Source organism: Phacochoerus africanus, chromosome 3 (genome assembly GCF_016906955.1).
Source record: "Phacochoerus africanus isolate WHEZ1 chromosome 3, ROS_Pafr_v1, whole genome shotgun sequence".
NCBI classification, from domain to species: domain Eukaryota; kingdom Metazoa; phylum Chordata; class Mammalia; order Artiodactyla; family Suidae; genus Phacochoerus; species Phacochoerus africanus.
The window spans coordinates 104,707,679-104,732,446 of NC_062546.1; the positions used below are offsets into that span (position 1 = coordinate 104,707,679).

The 24,768-nt window shown below is 34.4% G+C and overlaps 1 long non-coding RNA gene across 1 annotated transcript in view; it reads left to right on the plus strand.

Annotated features, from left to right (window-relative positions):
* The window catches only part of LOC125123091 (uncharacterized), a 43,276-nt gene that overhangs the window by 7,741 nt on the left and 10,767 nt on the right, over positions 1–24,768 (plus strand). The window contains exon 3 of the long non-coding RNA XR_007133975.1: positions 10,183–10,309. This is a non-coding gene — a long non-coding RNA (uncharacterized LOC125123091). The remainder of the gene's footprint in view (positions 1–10,182; positions 10,310–24,768) is intronic.

The following is a 24,768-nucleotide window of genomic DNA, read 5'->3' on the forward strand; positions in this document are numbered from 1 at the left end:
AATAGGGAGTTCTATATCTAGATTCCAGGGTATTCTTTGGAATACCTCTTAATAGTCCCATGACGGTTAATAAAACTCAGTGGAAGCCTGTAAGGAGACAAAATAGAGAGTCTACAAAATCAGGGACTTGTGGGGTTGGGAAAACATTCCTCTGGGCAACAAAGGCTGATTAAAATTTAGCCTTGAAGGAAGAACAAATCAAGACTGGAGCTGTTTATTCCCATTATAAAACCCTTTGAATAGATTAAGGTAGCACACAGTAAATCCTTTCAATTGGATAAAATAGCTCAGGGAAAAGAGATTAAAGGTGTGGATTGCCCACCTCAGCCTGATTGCCTAAGGCCTGTAATTAAGTTGAGAAAAAGAAAGTATAGGGCAGGAAGCAAAGAAATATTGTAACTCTAAGAAATGTATCTAGAAAGTATCCTGGATGTGGCCATTGGCATAAGTAACTGACTAAGTCAAACATCTTTAAAATTACTAAGGTTTTTAGAGAGTTTACTGCTGAAGAAAATATGAGCATGGAGATATATATATGTGTCTGTATATGTATGTATATATGTGTATGTGTGTGTGTATATATATATAGAGAGAGAGAGAGACAGAGAGAGAGAGTGTGTGTGTTAAGGACCAAGATTCTTGATCTCTAACTTTCTGGGAGGCTGGCGAACCAACTGAGAAAGCTGCTTAGCCTTCAAAACGGACATAACATCACAGTCTCATTTCTAGATGAGCATATTTTACTTTCTAAGAAGAAGAATAAAAAAGGAATAAACAGTAAGAAAGAATAGCCAAGAACCATTGAGAAAAGGTAGTAGGTAGGAACCAGAATTATAGTCTAAACTAAAAATATTCTCCACTCTCCCAACAAAAGGGCTCTTCCTGACATTTCTTTAGCATGATTTTAGAATTCCTACAGACCAGTAATTTCACTGTGTTTCCCATTCCTCAGCATTCCTGGTGATAATGGCAATCTTGCTTCTACCACTGCATGTCCCTGTTGGCACATGAGGGGGTGGTGGATGACAACTCATCTGTTTGGTATGTAGGTCTCCAGGCAAGGAGATAGTCTGGATGAATATAGACACTTGGCATCATTTGGAGATCATGAACATTGAAGAAGAGCCATGACTTGATGGGACTTTCCTTGGGAAATATGTTGGTATATGTTTTTATAGTTAGAAGGAGAAGAATTCAAATAGTGACTAGAAAGGCAAACCATTGTAGTCATTAATAATGGTCACCAAATATTGTTCTCCCTCCCTCTTGGGCACATGGATCAGATTATACCCTCTGGCCAACTTGAAGTTTCTGTGATCAATGAAACATCAGCTGAATTCTATCTGTCACTTCAGGACAGATTTTACATATCAGGGCACAATTTGCCACTCCCTCTCTTTCACTCTGTCATAATTACCCATAATACTCCACAGAATAATTTTTTTGATTCTTCTTAACATAATAGTTTCTGCTTAACATTTTTAACCCAGCTACATTGATATTAGTTATATAGTATGTTTCTAAATAAATCATTTCTTAGGTATAATAAAACTCAAACCTTTGAAAGAAGTAATAAAACTGGGTCTGAACAATTATATACATAGTTAAATGGTACATGCTTGTGTCAAATCAAATTTAAGAGTTCTCAACATTCAGACACTGGCAAGGTGGATGTAAGGCATGAGATGTAAGACACGTGAGTTTCCTCTGTCACACTGACAGTGTGCTGAAAAGAAGAGCCATCATTACAGTTATCATATTTTATTGCCAAGAACAAATAGTGCTAGGCTTTTGTTTTAGTCATAATCATCATTCTACTCTAAACTGTGGAGCATCTTTGAGAATAAATCTGTTCCTTTAGTTTTTCCTTTCACAATCAGTGGATTTTATGCCACCATAAGTAGGAGCAGATAACTTGGTCAATACATGAACAAATTACAAAAAGCAAGTAACCTGGACTTGATTTTCCCACTTCTTCAAGGACTAGTAAATGGAAGATGTTATCAGGGAGATGTCCTCTGCTGTTTTTAATAGATGAAGTTCTGGGCAAGTTTTGGAGATGTGCACTTTATAGACCCTTCTACATTAAAGTACACAGGTGTGAGGGACAGCAGGAGTCACATGCTGTAAGACTGGACAACCAGCCAGAGAACCTCCGAGATGCAACTGCAGCTGAAGCTGACACTGGCCTCTCATTTCTTAAAAGACCAGTTAATGATCTCTATGCATCAGAATCTTCTAAGGAGCTTTTTAAATCAAGAGATCACTTGATCCCTCATTAGATTAGTTATATGATAAAATAGTTAACATTTATCCCAAGGACTTTAGCAGGATAGAATTCTAGTCAAATTCAGCTTGGCTAATATACAAACACCTCTCTGTATGTGTTAATGATTGTGTAATACTTTCCACCACTCAAGATATTTAAAAATAGTTATTTTTATACTATCACAAGATTGATATTATTTTCATTCAACTTTAAGCTTCTCAGGGAAGAAAAATCCATACAAGAATCATCTATGAACAGAATTATTTCTTTTTCTATTATCTCACAAGGGTAGAACTAGAACAAATTTGAACCAAAACACAGTGGAGAAGTGAAAGAGGACTATTTTGTCTTCCTCTCACTTTCCTCCGACAATGCCCCACTCTCTCTGGCAGTTCACATTTCTGATCAGTCAGGTGTTCAAATGCCAACTCCAGTTGTGGTCTGATCATGGATTAAGGTGTTAGCCCTCCCAGAGTTATTTGCACTTTAATAATGAATTCAAAGGATCACATAGCTTTAAGAACCCAAAGCCTAAAACCATCTCCTTGGACACAGTTCCCTGCCTTTCAAGTGCCTCTCCTGCACAACTGCCTCTCCTCTCTAACAGAGGGCTTAGATGTAGGTTGCATGCTCTCCAGCCTCCCTGCAAGCCTTGTGCATTTTCTCCTATGGATGTTTCCACTGCAAGCCTGACCAGAGGTTAAAGAGTCAGGTGATTATTGTTCATAAACCACCAAATGCAATTACCTGACAGCATCTGTCAGAATAAAGAATAGTCAAGAGACATTTATGCTACCCTTAAATATATTAAGTTGTTACAGCCTATAAACATAATGCTTCAACTAATACCACTTGCGGTGTCAGGATAAATATATAGAGGCAGTTCATATTTTACACTTAATTAATGTGTAATAATAGGCTATTTTCTCCATAATCGAATAACTGAGTCTTCTGATATGCTTTGGGTCATAAGCTTGAGTGGCCTTACTCAGGTTAGTTTAAAATATACCTGCTAATGCCTTTTTTTTTCTTTTTGCACAGATATGGGTGGTTTAGCAGAGTAGATAAATGTCAGGGAAGTCCTTTTGTTATGAACAATGAGTCACAAAAAGTTATGGGCATCAGAGGTCATTTATTGTGGTTCTAGGGCATTTTGAAACTGATCATTAGCATAATATGGTTGTGAATCTTTCTGATTTCTACATGTGAGGAATTAAATGGGAAAGAGGCCATCAAAGTACTGTTCACTTTCATGCTTGGCTAAGAAATCCTACATAAAATAAATTTAAATTATGGCTTAAGTTTTGGGGATAGTTAGTATTTTATGAAGATGCTTCCATGTTTATAAAGACAGGGAGAGCTATATAACCAAAAACCAAACCTCTACTTTATCTTAAATAATTGATCCAGGTTGAAAAGGTAATGATGTTTGGGAGTTCCTGTCATGGCTCAGCAGTAATGAACCTGACTAGTATCCATGAGGATGCAGGTTCATTCCCCGGTCTCTCTTCGTGGGTTAAAGGATCTGGCATTGCCATGAACTGTGGTGTAGGTCTCAGAGGCGGTTCGGATCTGGTGTTGCTGTGGCTGTGATGTAGGCCAGCAGCTTATAGCTCTGATTCAACCCCTAGCCTGGAAACTTCCATATGCTGTAGGTGTGGCCCTAAAAAGACAAAAAAAAAAAAAAAAAAAAAAGAAGGAAAGAAAAAAGAAAGAAAGGGTAATGATGTTTGCTACAAGTTTTCAAGCATGTATGGTGTGCTAGGCACTCTTCATCCTTTATCTCATTTAATCCATTTAAGACAAGCCATGAATAAGGTATTTATATTTCCATTAAACAGTTAAAAATATTGAAGCTCATAAAGGCTAATTTGCCTACTTTGAAGCTCAGGGTATCCTAAATGCAAAGCCCACACATCTCCCTCAGTGCCACACTGCTACTCTAGTTATGGCAGCATTGTGGAAGGGACAACATGAATATTTTGATTCATTTAGAGCTATTTTCCAGTAGTTACCAGCTCTTTACTATACGCTTCTCTAAGCCAACCATGCTTGGCTTAAAGTAGTGGTCCTCGAGCAAGCGGCTTCTATTATCTGACTTTCCAAAGGATATTGAATTCTACCAGTCTTTCCTTCTTATAAGAAATAAAACAAATAAATTAGGCCTGAGATAAAACCTCTTAGAAAGAAATACACTATTTTTATAGCAAGCTTTAAGAAGCAAAATACACCAACTATTCGTAATACCATGCATGTGGCATTTTTTTATAGATAAAATACAATCAAACTTTCATGGGCGCCTCAAACCTCCTCTGTGACTATCACACATTTACATGTACAACAAATGGTTTAGTGAAAGAGGCATTCTCCACAGTGTTAGTACAGATGTTGATACATTTTACAAACTAATTTTGATACTTAGCGAGCTTACGCATAGATTAAATATAATATTTTACTCCTTTAGGAAGATATTAGAAGAGTACTTCTTGGGATGGAATTTTGCTTTGAGCTTCTTAGACACAGAAAACAACAGAGCTGAATTTTACTTGAAAGGTTTTAAACACTGAATATCATCAATCTTCCTATTTCTTTAGAAAATACTTTATGAATTTTTTAAAGAATATGCTCTAGAAACAGATATAAATGTGTGTATATATTCCCAGAAAACAAGCTTTAGTCTTATAAAAACAAATACAATAAAGATGAAAATTGTTTGACTGACTGATACCTAAGGCAATAAGCTGGTTTAATGTATATTCAACACGAATATGTTTTCTGAAACTTAAAAAAAAAAAAAAATCTGTTAAGTCTGTGTTTTCAGAAGAAATTCAGAATGGGAGCATACCCTATATCCAGATTCTGTAATTAGCTTAAACTGAATGGATAGATAGAATTACTATATGAAATTTAGCAGAAGGTTTTATTATCTAGAAGGACCCTTTGCATTTCCTCTCATAAAAGCCCCTTGTTCTAACTTTTATATTCTTGGGAAGAATGTCTTCATGTTGATTTATCTATCAGTTGTTAGGACAGCTCCCAGTGTTACATTCCAAATAAACAGTGTTACCTCTTGCCTTGATCCTCCTCCTTCTCACCGTCACATTATCAATGTCCACACCTTGTCACCCATGTAACACAATATAATCCATCACTCACCCTTTTATGATGGGCTTCTTCATGATCTTGCATTATCAAAGTGACCCTTTCTCTCACACTAGTTTTGTTCTTTTTACAAGCTACTGTCCAATATTTTTTAGCCTGAAAATATGAGGATAGCCTTTTTTTGTTTGACATATGTTAAAGCACACCAAATAATTTCTTTAACTTATCGAAAGCACTTATAAATATTTTAAGTTTGAAGGGATGGGATCATGCATATTAAAGGTACTATTTTGGAATTTTTACTGTATTTGAAGGCTACAGTGATATAATTTAAATCATTAGATCTCAGCAGAGATATATATTAAATTTTACAAGCATGAATATTATAAAAGTGGCTTTTATAACTATGATTTTTAGAATTTACTGAAGACCAATAAATTCACAGCAACATTAAGACAAATATGAAAATAACATAATTTCACTTTGTGTATGTGCATATATATTATCATATTTTATGTATAAATGCATATAATTATATGAAAGAAGACTTATGTATATCATGTGTTTGATTATATGTAAAATTTTTTGAGGTCTTCATAATAAGAGGCAGAAGCATATTTTGTATTAAGTTGAGTGTGATTTATATAAAGATAGTTATGCTGTGCATTTCAGATGAGGTGTTACTGTTCTCAATCTGGAAAAATATTTAGACCTGGGTTCTCTGCTTGACACCAGTTTCAAAAATAAGGAGGTTTTTATATAAATTGACATAATTTAATAATCATACATTTGTGTTTTATTTTGGTTTATAAAATAATTGGTGTAAAAATTATGTGACTTTGTTATGAACAACAGATCAAGAAGTGTATAGGCAGTCTGGCTTATAGATCAAATGCTCTATATTATACCCTCCACAATAGTCCTCTCAGAATATTCTGGATTCCAAACATAATTCACTGTCCTCCATTTAATTCTCTCTTCATGTTATTTACTGGCATTTGAGTATATATGATAATGGCCTAATGAGGAGAATATAACTCGAAGTATTCAGGATATCACCATTTGATGAAAACAAATGTAAATCACTTGTACTAATTTAAAATTAAATTCAAAATTTGCTAAATGATGCTTGTGAACAGAATAGTACAAAATTATCTCCTTTAAGTTTTTTCACAAAGGAAAAATACTTTGTATAATGAGGACAAAATAGTGATGAGAGCGAATTTTTTTTAATTTGATATAATTGATATGTTCATTATCAATGAAATAAACCAAAATGTCAAATGACAAAACATTAATATATAATATCACATTTGAGTGTTTAGCTCATCTTAAGTCCTATTGTAATGCAGAAATCTTGGATGTTTTTAACAGGCTTTTGCTTTGGTAATAGTGTTGATTATTCATTGCTAGATATGGGGCAGTGTGAATGGCAATGGAAAAAATTTATACTAGCAGATTCTGAAAAAAGAGGTATAATATATTGGGATATAGCACTTAATTTAATTTTATAAGACTCACCATAAGGTTCAGCTTTCTCTCTGAACTAGCTCTCGTTTCAGGTCTTCTTAAAGAAATTTGTCTTCTCACTAAATGTTTAAAATTCTCCTGACTTTGTGCAACACAGAGAATCCTTATGGGGAGAGACAATGTTGCAAGGTTTTGCAGAAAGACCCCTTGAAATAGAAAGAAAGATCTTGGCAGAAATTCTCAAATTAACATTTTGCCAAATGTAATCAAGAGATTATCCTATGTTATAATGACAGTGATTTAAACTGAACCTTAAGATTCACGTTTGCACAAAGATTTTTCTGTACCAAGAATGACCAAAACTAGGTTTAAATATATATGTGTGTGTGTGTGTGTGTGTATATATACACACTGATACATAAAGATGTGTGTGTGTATATATATTTATACACAGAGATACATAAAGGTGAGTGACCAAAACTAGGTTTAAATGTATGTGTGTATACACAGATAGACGTACACACACACACACATGCATACATACATTAACACATGTTTCCCCACTGTCTTAAAGTAAAACATTCTCAATCCCAGCTCTGCCACTCAGCTAGCTGTGTGCAAACCACTTACTTTCCCGGGTTCCAGTTTCCTTCTAAATAACAACCTACTCCATTGCATTATATAAATAGCAACCTTCCTTATTGTATTATTTGGATCATAGCACCAATTGTTAGCCCTCAAAACATCAAGCATTTTTAATACAGCTACCACATGATCCAGTAACCCCACTTCTGGGTATATATCCAAAGGAAAATGAAAGCAGGCTATCAAAGAGGTATCTACACCCCCATGTTATTACCGCATTAGTCACTGTGGTCAAGAAGTGGAAACATGCTTAGTGGCCATCAATAAATGAATAGATAAAGGGTTAGGGTTATGGTTAGGGTTACCACAATGCTTATATACAGGCCAGACAGAGAAAGACAAATATTGTATTATATCACTTACATGTGGAATCTGAAAAGGCTATACTTGCAGAAACAGAGAGTAGAATGGTGGTTAACAGGCCTGGGGGATAGGGAAATTGGTGAGATGTTGCCAGTGGGTATAAACTTGCAGTTAGAAGATGGAGAAATTCTAGAGATCGAATGCACAAAATAGTGATTACAGTCAACAACTATATTATAAACTGCAAAATTTCTATGAGGCTGGATCTTAAATGTTTTCACAATAAAAAATAAATTATCTGATGTGATGGAGATTTAGCTAAAGGTACGGCAGCAATCATATTACAATATATAAATGTATCAAATCAACGTACACCTTATACTTAACCAATTGTTATATATCAATTATACCTCACTTTAAAAAATAATTGTACAGGAGTTCCCGTCATGGCTCAGTGGAAACAAATCTGACTAGGAACCATGAGGTTTCAGGTTCCATACCTGGCCTTGCTCAGTAGGTTAAGGATCTGGGATTGCCATGAGCTGTGGTGTAGGTCGCCGATGCGGCTCAGACCGTTGCTGTGGCTCTGGAGTAGGCTGGTAGCTGTTGCTCCGGTTGGACCCCTAGCCTGGGAACCTTCGTATGCCGCGGGTTTGGCCCTAAAAAGAAGAAAAAAAAAAAAAAAAACAAGTACAGACAGATTTTTTTCATAGAAGGGCTTAATTATTTCTCAATAAAATAACATTTTCAATTTCTGGTGGCTAAGGAATTTACTAAACTAAATATGGTGGTTAAACAGGGATGTAACGTAAGTTGCATTTTCTGACACATAAACACTAACATTTGTTCACCCTTTCCCAGTGGCTAGAACATTACCGGTCACAAGTAGATCCACTTAATAAACATTTATTGAAACAATGAGTCACAGAAACAATATATCATTTGCTACTTATTTATTTGGTTAAAAAAATAACAATAAAGCACAATTCCAAGTCTTTATAAATTCCCATGAAGCCAGGGTGATCAGGTACCTGTGGCTTAGGCAACATAAGAAGCTGACACATTTTGTTCCACCTTCACATTCACTGTCCCCCACAACCCCCCTGTCTTGGTTTTTCCAACCTGGTGACAGGCTGCAAGAGAAAGAGGCACACAGCCAGAGAGAAGGGAAGAAGAACAGTCTTGAATATACATTCACCCTAACATCACACTTCATCTTGCATGTTATAAATCTTGTAAACCTGAACATCTCTGGACTAAGTTTTCTGTAATTGTTCAGAGTGTCCAAGAGACAGTGATTTACATAGACCAGCCTCTAAGCTATGCCGGTTTGTGTAAAGGACATTGATGTGTTTCTATGTCCTATAGAGAAATCTCGTTGTTTATAGAGTTATATTCCCTTTGAGCCCTCATATCTCTGCTGTCTGAGTGTCAGAAGGAAAGCAGCTAATCAGAAGAGTATAAAAGTTACATGATATTATACCATGGCTCCCTCAGAGGTAGAAGAAAGTGGTCAACTAAAACAAGACAGCTTGCAAGAGGGCCAAGAATGTGAAGAATTCATTCTTCTGGAAGATGCACAGGGCTTGGTGACAGGGCAGACTGGAAGGCTGAGTTAGGAAAGAAGGAAATAATTAGAGGAAAACACTGTTTGGAGAGATTTAAGACTTGAAGGGGAGCTAAAAAAAGGTCAGGGAAAAAGTAAACTGGAATCCTAATGTTATGAAAAAAGTAAAACAGAAAGTCAGAAAAAAAAAGTCTGAAAAAGAAGGAAGAGAAATAAAATAACGAGGAATTGAAAATCAAAAATAGTAAAAAGATAAAAAATAAGTTAAAATCAGAAAAATTGTTTTCATACACCTATAGTGTATCTTATTTGATTTTCTTTGTGCAGAAGTGGAAACTGTAAGGAAGCTATTCTTTATGAAAACCAAATAAGCATCAACAGGCAGTGATTCATATATGTCATTATCGAATGCTGTACTGACCCTCTCTCAGCTTTGGAGAGAATAGAATAAATAGAAAAATACAAGCCAATAACACACTTAATATACTCTGACCTTCAATATACACCTTCTATGAAATTTTGATTTGGGCCGGGGAGTAGGGGAGAGAGGGGGTTGAGCTAGAAAGAAGAGGGGTTTAGATCTGATGCAACTATGCAGCTTGTCTGAGATAAAAGGGCATCTGACACCCAGGGGGCAGTAGTGTGGCAGGAAGGAAACCAGAACTTGCTGATGGAGATGTTCTATGTCCTAAAATCTGACCAACAAGTGCCCAGGCACTCAGCCAGCCCAACAGATGGGCCTTAGTCCTGAAAGCAGTGTGACCAAGGATGCTCATCAAGGTTGTTTTCTACAGAGTGGAATTTTCACCCACACTTGTTCCAACAGCTGTTCACACTGAGCTCATGCACTTCCAGTTGGGACGAGATGTCATGGCCTGTTCATCTTTAAGTGGAATAAACTTTCCTCATGAAAAAAGAAATCGCCATACAAAGTGACCGACCATTCAACAAAGGTAACTGATGCAAAACAGTGCTGTTGAAACCTCCAGTGGGGAAGGTCCACTGGAGAGCACTTCTGAATTTGTGAAAGATTTCTCAGGACTCTCAGACTCTACCCTCCAACTCCCAAAGTACTTTTATTTCTTTATAGTAGGTTCCCATATGTGTGTAACAGTATTTTCACAGACAAGCCGGATATTTGGTTTTACTTCAAATATGGACTTCCCAGAGTAAGGATGTATTTTGTACACCACAAGGAACTCTTAAGGTGCAAAGATTCAAATAACCTAGAATATTATTATCCCTTGTGGGAAGTACAGTCTTAAGACCACACCTGACAACAGATATTCCAGAGCAAAGCCTAGCTGGGATAAGATGGGGTGGTAAAAAGGGATGGGTTACCCACTCAGGCTATAACCTCCTTTAACAGAGGAAACAGACTTGTGTTCATCACTGAAGACTGTAGCGTAGTACCCATCAGTGAGGAATCCTCAGTAAATATATGCTGAATAAACATTATGTATTTTACTTGTATTATAATCTCTATTATTTCCTAATGTGAAAAGTGTGTCCTTAGTTCCTCACGTTCTTATATAAAGGCTCTGCATGTGTGCATTAACTCTGATAGTGAAGTGTGAATTGTGTTCTAATTCATTTCAGCACCTCTGAACCATGGAGAGGGCTTGATTCTGCTAGTAGTATAAAGCAAAGGATACTCGTCTGTTTTTTTAATTGATGTTGGTTGAATGGCTACCATCTTCAGGACAAATTATAAATCACTCAGGATGATATCCAAATTGCTTTCCATTTCTCCAGTCTCATCTCCCACTAATTTCCCAAGAAGACCCTCTTACTAAAAACTTGCAGCTCATTGAACACTCCCCGGATTCCCTTTTCTGCACCTTTGCATTTCATACCCTCTGACTTCTCACTACAGCTTAGCCTTCAGTTCTTGTGTTTCAAGCTTTGATCCAATGGTTAGTGTCCAGATGCACCTTGCCAACCTCATTCCTGCATCTTCAGGTTAAAGAAAATGCCTTTCAGCAGCCCTTCTTTATAGAAATTCTCATTATTTAAAAAAACATTACTGTAATAATTACCCTAGATCAAACCCAAGTGTGTAATAATTCGTATATCTGTGTGTATATATATATATATGATCTAATTTAATCCAAACAACAGACTGTAATGTAATCCACATTTCATTGACAAGGAAAATTTTCCCCAGTCACATAATTAGTAATTGACAAATCAGAGGGATTGGAACCCATACATGTCCGTGACTCCAGAGCCCCTGTTCTCATTCACCTTGATATTTGCTATTTGATATTCAGACTTCTCAGACAGTAAGTTCCTTTAAGGCAAGAACTGAATTTTTTTTTATTTTTATTTTTTTACTTTTTTGTCTTTTTAGGGCTGGCACCCTTGGCATATGGAAGTTCCCAGGCTAGGGTTTGAATTGGAGTTGCAGCTGCTGGCCTATATCACAACCATAGCAACACTGGATTCTTAACCCACTGAGCAAGGCCAGGGATCGAACCTGAGTCCTCATGGATACTAGCTGGGTTTGTTACTGCTGAGTCACAACAGGAATTCCAATAATTGCTTTTTTTGTTTCTGTATCACTTGTGCCTGGTATATTGTTTGTCATTTAGTATATTTTCAGTCAATTCTTACATTTTGAATGACTGCACCAGTGGATGAATGGTAGTTCTCTGTTATGTAAAAGAGGAGGAATGAAAATCCATCAGAATTGTCTGGCTTAGCTTTCCATTTGAATAAAGCGATATAATTTAACTAGTACTCAAACAAAAAAAAAATGCCTTCTTGTGAATACAAGAGTTTACGTCAAAACAAAAACTTTTAACATTCAGTAATTTAAACGATAAACAGTACACAGTTCATTTAGTAATCTTTAAAAACTTCATTCCTCCATTAAATAGTCCATTCTGAACTATAGGCCTAAATCACAAAATCTATTTGAAAGTCTTCTCTAGGTTATTAATGGACTGTTGGAAAATAATCATCAACAAGAGCTTAAAATATAGACAGTATTAAATGAGAAGATTCATGCTGAGTCAGTTATCTTGGACTTGGTTTTGTAGATAATTATTTCTCATTCCCACTCAAATAAAAAAGTTTATTTTTCAATAAACATTTTAGCTAAAATTTGAAACCTTTGAAATATGTGGAATGTTAGTCTTCAAGTTAGCATAGTACGTTGTTTTTCTTTATTTTAAAAAGACTACAGGAGTTTCTGCTATGGCACAGTGGGTTAAGAAGCTGACTGTAGGGGTTCAATCCCCAGCCCCGGCACAGTGGGTTAAATATCTGGCATTGCTATAGCTGCAGCATAGGTCATAGTGGTGGTTTGACTTCAGTCCCTGGCCCAGGAACTTCCGTATGCTGTGGGTGTGGCCATTAAAAAAAAAAGCATTCATATTAATAAATTCAACAGTCTTAAAAATAAAACCAGTAAAATGTATATGTAATAAACTTGAAAATGATGAATTCTGTAGGATTTTTTCTTTTATGAGCTTTAGAAATAATACGTTATGTAGAGTATATTACTTTCTTCCACTTTTCTTCAAATTTATTTCATAAGTATTACTTCTGATATATCTTAATATTCTGTTCTCTAGAGACCAATAACTATATGTTTGATAGTTTCATCTGAAGAGTCTACTTTAGTTATTTATTTACAAATGCCAATGCTATTAAACAGCAAGAAGAAAGGGAAGAAATAATATAGTATTACTGAGAGTAAATAAGGAAGTATTTAACCTTAAATTACTGACATGTAGTAAATCATGTGTTTTGGTTCTGCAATTAGTTATTTTGATATACATTAACATTTGCCTACTGTCAGTCAATCAAAATTTATAGTGCAGTTATTTCCTACAAGATAAAAATCGTTTATCTTCTTTCCTAAAAGTATTTGCATTGACAATTTAGAATTAATAGAGCCACACACAGTTTAGTTTGCTGGGTCAGTCAGAACAGGTCAGGGTTTACTACATTAACAGGCAACTCCCAAATCTTAGTAGATAAAAAGAGTTTAGTTTTATTTCTCAAGATATGTGTCTAACATAGCATATCAGAGGAAATCAATTTATCATGGACACTTAGTAACAGAAGATGATAGAAGCTCCATCTTTTTATAATTTTCTCACCATGATGGCAGGAAAAGAATAATAACATTGGAGGCAATTCAACACTACAACCTGGACATAATGCATTTCACTTCTGCCCATGAACTATTGCTTAGAACTAGTAATTTATATTGCCCAACCTGCAAAGACGGCTGAGAAAAGTAATTATTTTATATATCATGAAAAGAAGAACCAACATAGATGAACATTAGAAGTTTTTATTTCAAAAAAAAGAAGTTTTTATTTCATTTGCAATGCCAATGTAAAGTCATTCTGTATTTATTTACACATAAAAACTGAGCTTTCCATTTTGTAAGGAGTCACCTGTATGTCCTAGAACTGCCTGAGGATAAGTTCTTAGAGGTGGAAGCTTCTTACAGAGCATGGTGACCCTGCACCTTCTGTACACATGGGGGAAAGGCTCAAGGTAGCCCAATGCCACTAACTGATGAGTTGGTTCTAGAACTTATTTTTTCATTCCCAGTCTGTTTATGAATATTCACTGTTGTCTCATGTGCCCTTTCTTTAATGAATATTGGTAATTTTGGGTGGGTCAATCCAGCCCTCCTCACTAATCCCAGTAAAGCATACCCTTGCAGAGAATCCAAACTTCCTTCCAGTTTTCATCCTGCAGAGACTAAGTTAAGGGTGTCAACTTTCAAATGGCGCTCTTGGCAAACTCTAGGCACAAGCCCTCACTCCTCGCACTGCAACTACTTAACTACTTGGAAAGTTACATATCCTGTTATAACCCAGTGAGGAGATAGTTGCCAATGAACAGGGGTCTTTTCAGTTTCCTCGTCCTCAGGTTGCATCATCTGACAGTGATTTCTGTCCATCATTCTTGCTTTTCAGCTCTGTAATTGCTATTAAGCCATTCATTTAATGCCATTTGAATGTGTACATGACTGTCATTGCATATTAATATTTCTATGTATAATTCACAGTTTTAATTAAAAATAACTGTATATTGAAGTTAGAGATATTCTTAAAGGAAAACTTTAGTACAAGTGCTTACTACAAGTATTATCTTAAAAATTCACATAAGTACATTTTCTAAGAGTACTCTTTATGTTAGTATTAGGGATTTGAGTGTAAGGGAAAGGAAAATCACACATTTTGGAAGACATAAGTGGCAGCAGTGCCTTAAGACCAACATGAAATATTTTTTTTGAGAAGCTAACATTCATCTTTGAGTCAACTTATGGGAATTTGAAATTCTGTTTTTGTCATAACATGCAGTGGTTTAGCAGTGAATTGTGTCTAGTTCTTCATTAACGCAACCAAAATAGCTAAATTGACCTCCAAATGGCTTTCTGGTCAGCTGGGGAGGGAGGCCTTTATATCCAAACAGTAATTTAGGCTCTGCCTCATTAAATCACTGAGCAGTGGTTTTATGTATCCTACATAAAAAAAGGCCCAAGGCTCAGCTAGCCAAGACAGAATGTTGATTTTCTTAGTTCTGATCAGTTCATCTAGGCCAGACCTTTGTATGAAATGATGGTCATTCAGTGTTTGCTGGAAGAATCAATCATAATCTGCTTTTGTTTTAATTATGAACATTTAAATTTTGTGCTTGACCAAAATGAACAACTAAGGGATTATTCTGTATAACTCTTTCAAAGTCCAGTTTGATAATATGCAAACCACTTTCTATTATTAGATGGCAGGATTGCCAGAGTTGTAAAGGAGGATTATAAAGGAAAATATAAAAAATTAAAATCCTTTACATACATAAAAAATGTGAGCAAACTGAAAATTCTGTGTTCTGTTATCTTGTAAAATTGAACACAAAGTTAGAAATCAACATCAAAATCTCTAAAATCAAATGCAAGCATCTTGGAAACAAAAGATAGTGCTTTCATCAATGTTTATCTAAAAATCAAGATCTTACTCATTATCACAACTAAAGTTTTTCCTCTACTTCTTCCCTTTTCTGCTATCCTGTTTCCTGGATACACACAAACACACACACACACACCCCTTTTTAATAATGTAATCACCAATTCATTTAGACAATGTCAAAGAATAGTTGAAATATATAATTAAAATATAATAAAACTATTGTTATGCTGTATTAACCTGTGTACTCATTTAATTAAAAAAATGCTGACCGTATTTAAACTTTCTTTGTATTATACTTCATTTGTGTGTCTGTGTGTGTGTGTGAATGTGTGCATGTAGATCACTGTTTCTGACTGTGGGCAAAAGCAGACAGTTAATAAAATTCTTAAGACCATCTAGAAATCTTTAGGAAAATTATTTCTCATTAAAAACAAATTATCTTTATTAGTTCTGAATCTCCTCTTCATGCTTGTGAGCCTGATGCAGCAGAGTTGAAAACTCAGTAAACAAAGTTACCGTAATCAAGATGAAAGTAATATTTCATTCAAGTTGTTTATAGTTTTTGCCCAAAAGACCAATGGACCCAGTCACTTAAAAAATAGTGACTCTTACTTATCTCAAAAAAAGAATTTTTTTTTTTTTTGGCTGTGCCTGCAGCATATGTAAGTTCCTACAGGGATGGAACTTGAGTCACAACACCAACCTGAGCTGCTGCAGTGACAACACCAGATCCTTAATCTGCTGCACCAGAAGGGAACTTCCAATATACTTTTTAAAAATAGTAAACAAAAAGTCAGAAGCACCATCAGTGCTAATCAGGAAATGATTTTTTTTTCATTATCTGCTCAATGTTACATTACATAGGGAGGAATAAAATTCTATTCAAACTATTTTTATCTAGCAATATTTTCATAAGATATTTTTCAGATTTAAGGTGTGTATTTCTGGTCCATTTTCTTTTTAGTCCTACCTAGATCTGTCTAGTATATCTATTTTTTTCTTATTACAAATATCATTACTATGTGCATAAAGCTTTCTAGGAATGACACACTCCAATTAAAACTTTACCATCACTTAAGAAACTGCCAGTGTGTTTCACTTCAACCAATCCCCTAAGGGTAAACATAATCCTGGTTTCTAACACCATAGATTAGTTAGGGTAGGGTAGGGATTACATTAATTACTCATTTACATGAGTAAGCTCTCATTTATTGAGCACTTACTATATGCAAGGGTAAGAGCTATTATTTTTAGACATTATCTCTTTTAATTTCTATGAAACATTGTGAATTAAAGGTATTATAATCTCTATTACAAAAAAAATAATATAAGCATTGAAGAGGTTTACTTGTTCAAGATCATACACCTAGCTAGTGACAGAGTCAATGGTTGAGGTTGTGTCTGCTTTTATAGCACTGGTTCTGAATCAGTTTAACACATGCTATGCTAATATCTGGGACATTGTCTGGAAGGAAGATGGGAAAATTTTCTTTTTTCCAATTATGTTCCAAAAATGTATTTTTAATATACATTACACATTAGTGGAATTGTATGTTTTGGTTAAACTCCTCTGAACTATCTGTCAATTCCTCCACTAGTCACACTAGTTGAGCTTAAATTAGTTAACATTAAATAAAATAGACTTCCTCCCAAATACCCTTGAATTTGAAAATAATGCATGTATGTACAAAACTAACTAATCTATGGTTTTAGAAACCAAGATTATGTTTACCCTTAGGGGATTGGTGGAAGTGCAATGGCACACTGGCAGTTTCTTAAGTGATGGTAAAGTTTTGTTATTTGACCTGAGCACTAATTACGTGGGTACATTTTTGCCAAAATTCTCCCTTCTAAATGTTGTGACTCATGCCTTTTTCGATATGTATGTTATACTTCCATTAAAAGTTTTCTTAGAATTAGTATATGCAAAGCTGTCTACAGAAGCTCCGAAGTATTTAGATTTTGGAAATAGCAGTTCATGTTGTAATGAATGGTCTGTCTACACTTTGAGTTCTGGAAATGCTAATCTTCCCCTTAACCTGTTGGACCAAACCTAGTCACTGCCTTGTCCTTACTCCCTAACATCTCTTTCTGTAAATGGAGTTGATTTTTTTTTCTTTTGAAGTTCCTGTTCATTCTGATGGCTGGACCCATGTACATGGTCAGTGGCCAAAGTTACTGGCGTATGTCAAAGGTAGCAAATCAAGAAGAGGAATGTCAGGGGCTTTTGACTAAACAATATTTCACATCTTTTGTTTTCATCAGTTAAGTATGGCTTTTGGTCAACTGATGGTTAAATTTGAGTAGGGATATAAATTTTGAAAGAGCTGTCTCCAACCAGTAAGTAGCTATTAGTTAAAAGGATAGGATGGTAATCCTAGTAATCATCCAGCTGATAACTACATTTGTGTACAGAAAACAAACACAAATGGTTATTATTACATGAGTCATTCAACAGATAAAGCAAATAGTTTTCCATTCTAATATATATATTAAACACCTTAGATACTGAGAGAAAAAGCATCTACTTAAATTAATTCACGAAGTGATACTTCTGGACCACCAACCCAGCTAATTCTCTTAAGAATAGAAAATTAAGCTTTGCTTTCCCAGCGTTCATATTATGACAGTGTGAAAGTATCAGGTTGGTTACAAAATCTAAATGAAAGACTATTATGACCATGCTTCATATGCTAGCCTAATCACACTGGTATTTGATAAACAGACTGAGACATTTGGCTTTAGGTATAAAGTCTGGCTTCTTAAAGTATTTTCAGAACATTAATGCTGTCACAGTATCCTGGTCTTGAAAAGATGAAAAAGGAAGACATAAAATATAGAAGGAAAAGAAGGTGTAAAAGAAAAAACTTTTTGATGTAGAGGAAGTTCGTAGCCTGTCATCCTATTCTTCTCTTCCTTGTTGTCTTGTCATTGGTCCTGTTAATTTTTAAGTATGAACAATGCCTAATTTGTCAGCTGTGCTTTATGTAGGTAATTCTGTTAATGGCCAGTTGACACATGTGGGAATAGATGCAATAAGTGCTATAAGTGCAATTTTAAAGCTGTGAGTTAGGATAAAGTGAGAGAGATACTGTTACTTATGAATAGGTGAATATGCCCAGTCGGCATGAAAACACAGCTTTACCATCATTAAAAATTCAACCCATTAAACAAATCCAAAGAGTTACAAGTAGTTGCATCATATAATAGAATGAAATGTACTCTTTATTCTGGTAATAATATAAATATACCAGCATATCCAGAAATGTATTTTTGATCTTTGAATAATGAATGTAGATCATATTATTATTAACATCACTATTTTAAAGTAATTCCTAAAGAAGAGAATGAAAAGTAATACAAAATTGGAATTTTTAGCTATTTTTTCAAAACTTTGGCAAATAAAAAAAGAATGATTTCAATCATTGTCTTCAGTAAATACATTATTTGGCTTCCTTTACTGGTTTGAAATTCTTTATACATTTCACAACAATATAATATTATGATTAAATATGATCTATTCCCTGGACTTCACAGAGGATTGTATATCAATCATAATTTTTCTTAACACAAAAATGTGCCCATATGTTTTTTGATTTTTGAGTCAGGAATAACAATCACATCATATCCTTACAGATGAAAAAAGAAGTAGCATTAAAATACTAAGTATGTATTTTAACAATATATTTAACATGTCTTTATATTAAATTTTCATTCAGACATAAAACTCTATAGCTAAATAAAAGTGTAAAACAGAAGCATACAAATGATCTACATTTTCCAGAAGAATTCATGTGCTCACAATAAATGCTCTGAAAAGAAATTTGGATTATTCTTTATCTGAGATTATTTAGATTTTATTTTGACATGTTGTTTAAGGAGGGCAATTGTGAATTAGACAAATTCTTATTTCATCACTTGGACAGTTAAGATTTGGATTGCACATTGTAATATGCTGTACATTAGGTCAATTAATACTAGTGAACCGGAACCAATACCAATGAAGTAGTAAACGTTCAGACTAAATTCTCTGGGTCAACAACTTCCATCACCTATGCAGAAACGTATTCATGGTCTGATTAATCTCTGCGGCCAAGATATTAAATATCTATTGAAGATGTCACTGCTGCCTCCCTTGTCCTATAAACTTTGTATAAAAATTTCCAGAGGTGCCTAATTACACCTTAATGACCTAACAGTTCCCTATTTTGCCAAATACTTAATTTCCACTGAGTAAACACTGTCAGGACTAACTGTAGCATTATATACACACAATGAAATCTTATGTCAAGAATTCTTAGAATTGAAGTATCTGAGGAGCTGCTCTGAGAGTAAATTCAGAAAAGCCCTGTTAATTATAAATAATGCATCACATAGTATAATTGGTTCTGGAATTAGAGACGAATGCTTATTACTTGTTAACTGTGTAGTAAAGGGTACCTGAATAAAAAGTTCTGTGAATCTTTTCACAGAATATTTATAAGAAATCTAAATGTATTATCATATAGCTATATATAATTTGTCATTAAAACTCACATTTGTGTCTATTTAAATAACTGTCACTTTTTTAATTTATGCATTTTATTTGTGCCTCAGTTTTCTCATTTGTAAAAAAACAATCATTTGACCAGAAGATTCAAATATCTTTCCTATTAGACCTCCTAAATTTATGCCACAAAGATATTTCCATCTTGATTCCCCTATTTTTATGCCATTGTTGATGCATTAAAATAACAATCTTATCTTAGATTTTTATTTATTGAGTAGGGAAATAAATGTATGGCAAGTTACCAAATAAATGACATTCTTAAATGTTGGAAACCTGCCAAACTTGCTTTTAATTCAAACTGTATTTAGAATGTGTGGGACACTAGGACTATATTTATGTGAAAGGAAAATAACCTCTTTCCTGGTTTGTTCTATGCCCTGTAAATCTGAGAAAGTTTGAAACATCATTTTCTAATAAATAAGACTTCCTGACTTCCCACATACAAGTTTCTCAGAGTCAAGGATCATTTTTTGTGAATATATACACGGAATATATATATATATGGAATATATATATATATACAGAATATATATATGGAATATATATATATACAGAATATATATATGGAATATATATATATACAGAATATATATATGGAATATATATATACAGAATATATATATGGAAGGTATATATATATGAAAAGAGAGGGAAAGCAAGAGAGAGGATGAAAGAAATAAAAGAAGGAAGGAAGGGAGGGAAGAAGAAAGATCTACCAAAGACCATAGTAGGAAAAAGAATGCTGCAAAACATAGAAATAGACCCTACTGAATATACAGTTTATTGGGGATCAGAGTCAAAGACCTGGAGTATGGGATTAGTAGATGTAAGCTATTGAATTCAGAGTGTGGATAATCAATGAGATCCTGCTATATAGCACAGGGAACTATATCTAGTCACTTGTAATAGAACATGACGGAGGATAATGTGAGAAAAAGATTGTATATATATATATATATGTGTGTGTGTATACTCACATATATATATGTGAGTCACTTTGCTGCACAGCAGAAATCGACAATAATGTAAATCAAGTATAATAGAAAAAATGAAAACATAAATAAATAATAAGTCAGCTTGAAAAAAAAAAAGTCAAAGACCTGGAGTTTGGCCCAACATTAAAAAACAATTTTTTTAAATTGGGGTTCCTGTAATGGTGCAGTGGAAACAAATCTAACTAGTATCCATGAGGATGCAGGTTTGATCCCTGGCCTTGCTCAGGGGGTTAAGGATCTGGTGTTGCTATGAGCTGTAGGTCACAGGTGCAACTTGGATCCGTGTTGCCGTAGCTGTGCTGTAGGCTGGCAGCTGCAGTTCCAATTCGACCCCTAGCCTGGGAACTTCCATATGCCACGGGTGTGGCTCTAAAAATGCTAAAAAAAATTAAAGTGTAATTGATTTACAATGTTCTGTTAATTCCTGCAGTACATAAAAGTGACCCAGTCATACATATATATACATTTTTTGTCTCATATTATTATCCATCATGTTCTATCACAAGTGATTGGATATAGTTCCCTGTACTATACACCAGGGCCTCATTGCTTATTCACTCCAAAATTCTATGGTTTGCATCTACCAATCCCAAACTCCCCATCCATCTCATTCCTTCCCCCTCCCCCTTGGCAACTACAAATATATACTCCCCTGTCTGTGGATTTGTTTCTATTCTGTAGATAGCTTCATTTATGCCATATTTTAGATTGCATATATGTGATATCATATGCTATTTATCTTTCTCTTTCTGACTTACGTCGCTTACTATGAAACTCTCTTTTTGCATCCATGTTTCTGCGAATGGAATTATTTCATTCTTTTTATGTCTGAGTAGCATTCCATTGTGTATATGTATTACATCCTCTTAATCCACTCATCTATTGATGGATGATGTATAGGTTATTTCCATGTCTTGGCTATTGTGAATAGTGCTGCAGTGAACATAAGTGTGAAAATATCTTGTTGAGTGAAACTTAATGAATGAAAATTTTGTCTGGATATATGCCCAGGAGTGGGATTGCTGGATAATATGGTAGTTTTATATTTAGTTTTCTGAGGAACCACCATAATGCTTTCTATGGTGGTTTTTCCAATTTACATTCCCACAGCAGTGAAGGAGGGTTCCCTTTTCTCCACACCCTCTCCAGTATTTGTTATATGTAGACTTATTGATGATGGTCACTCTGACTGGTCTGAGGTAGCTCATTATAGTTTTGATTTGCATTTCTCTAATAATTAGTGATGTTGAGCATTTTTTCATGTGCCTGTTGGAGGCATTTCTTTGGAGAAATATCTATTTAGGTCTTATACCTATTTTTTATTGGATTTTTTTTTATTCTTGTGTTGTATGAGTTTTTTCTATATTTTGATGATTAAGTCAGTTACATTGTTTGCTACTATTTTCTCCTGTTCATTAGGCTGTCTTTTCTCTTTTTTTTATAATTTCTTTTGCTGTGCAAAAGCTTGTAAATTTGATTAGATCTCATTGGTTTATTTTTGTTTTTATTTCTATTGCCTTGGGAGTCGGACCTAAGAAAACATTTGCATGACTGATATTGGAGAATGTTTTGTCTGTGTTCCCTTTGGGAGTTTTATGGTATCATGTCTTAGGTTTAAGTCTTTTTAAGACATTTTGAGTTTCTTTTGTACATGGTGTGAGGGTGTGTTCTAGTTTCCTTGATTTATATCCAGCTGTCCAGTTTTTCCAGCACCACATGCTAAAAAGGTTTTTTTCCCATTTTATATTCTTGCCTCCTTTGCTGAAGATTAATTGACTCTATGGGTCTGGGTTTATTTCTGGGCTCTCTATTCTGTTCCATTGTTCTGTATGTCTGTTTTTGTACCAGTACCACACTGCCTTGATTGTGGTAGCTTTATACTATTGTCTGAGGTCTTGGAGAGTTATACTTCCTGCTTGTTTTGTTTCCCTGAGGATTGCTTTGGCAATTCTGGGTCTTTTATGGTTCCATATAAATTTTTGGATTGTTTATTCCACTTCTATGAAAAATGTTATGGGTAATTTGACAGGGATCATATTCAATCTGTAGGTTGCTTTGTGTAGTATGGTCATTTTAAAAATACTAGTTCTTCCAATCCAGAAGCATGGGATATCTTTCCATTTCTTCGAATCCTCTTTAATTTCCCTGATTAATATTTTATAGTTCTCAGTGTATAAGTCTTTATTCCTAGGTAATTAATTTTGGGGGGTGCAGTTTTAAAAGGTTTTTTTATACTCTTTTCTAATATTTCATTGTTAGTATACAGAAATGTAACTGATTTCTGAATGTTAATCTTGTATCCTGCTACTTTTAGAGTTTTATCAGTTCAAATAGTTTTTGTGTGGAGTCTCTAAAGTTTTCTATACATAATATCATGTCATCATCATAGAGTGGAAATTTTATCTCTTCTTTTACAGTTTGGATACTTTTTGTTTGTCTGATTACTGTGCCTAGGACTTCCAATACTGCATTGAATAAAAGTGGCGAAAATGGGCATCCTTATCTTGTTCCAGATTATAGCAGGAAGGCTTTCAAAAATTTTTCTTCCCCTGCATTCTTGTCGACAAACTTTACAAACTCTAAGAAACCATCCTTCTATGTTTATGTTTATCATACATGTTAGATGTTAATATACTCTTGGTCTGAGTTTGCAGATTCTGTTTCCAAAATGTCCTCATTAGGTTCTCATGAGCCACTCTTTATAGGAAAAATTCATTGTATATCTCTAAACTCACTATAAACCTTTTGGTTAGAAATGTAGTGAGGTAAAGCCTACAAGTGTGAAACACAGTCAAGAGTAAGATGGGCTAGGACGTCATGTTAGGATAAAACATAATGGATTATAATCATTGACCTCTTCAGTTATTCTTTCATTTCTGATTTTCATATTACTTCTTTCTCTCATAAGTCATGTAAGTGTAAGTGTTACTATCTCTATTTTTGGTTTTGGTCATAATTCATACTAACAAATATCAAATCTTTAAGTATTTCACTTAACCTCATCATATCATGTCTCCATATCTACACTGTGGAAATCCTGACCCCACTTACTGTATTATCACAGACCTTTAAAGTATTTGCTCTAATAATAAATATTTTTAAATGAATAACCCAGGAAAAATATCAGTATAACCCCTTGTAAGTGGAGGGGTTACACTTAACATAAAATTTAGTGTAAATGTTATGATGGTGGTGGGTAGAATTCACATCATGATGTATTCCAAGGTGAGTAGGCAGCGAGAAGGTAAAATATCAAGCAGTGAAAACTTTTTCATAAAGTTTGCAACTGAATAGGAAGAAATGTGGCAGGGACTTGAGTGAAATATGAGAGTATATTCACTGGATTTAGCTCTTGCAAAAACCTATCTCTTTGGCTGTCCATGAGATTTTTTTAGGCATCTGTGAAAGTAAAACTATATTCATAAAAATACAAAGACATTATTTGTCCTTTTCACTCTCATTCTTATGAGTGTGCAGTGAGTTTTTCACAGGCTGTTTGAGGTGGTGTGAAATTGCAATAGGATGAATGTAGAAGCAGACAAAAGAATCCAGCTTTCTTTAATTCAAACAAGACTTCCATGATGTAAAACAATGCCACCCTTCTCTTTAAATACTTTTGTTTTGGAAAATGTAGTTATCTAACGTAGTTATTATAAATAAGAAATGAGTTTATTGTTTTAAGTAAACGTGACTAATTTTAATATTCTCTGTTTAATTTCTCATATGATAAATATAAAACAAATTAAAAACTCTAGGATTCTCATTTATCTTTAGGAGTGTAAGGAGGCATGAAAATGGAAAGATTTGAGATTTACCTAATTATTTGGTACTATAATTATTTCCATTACTAATGTTTTCTAAATTCAGTGTCTAGGTTTTGTAGATTAATAAACAAAGGAAAATTTGAACCTAGACTTCAAACCTGAAAGAAC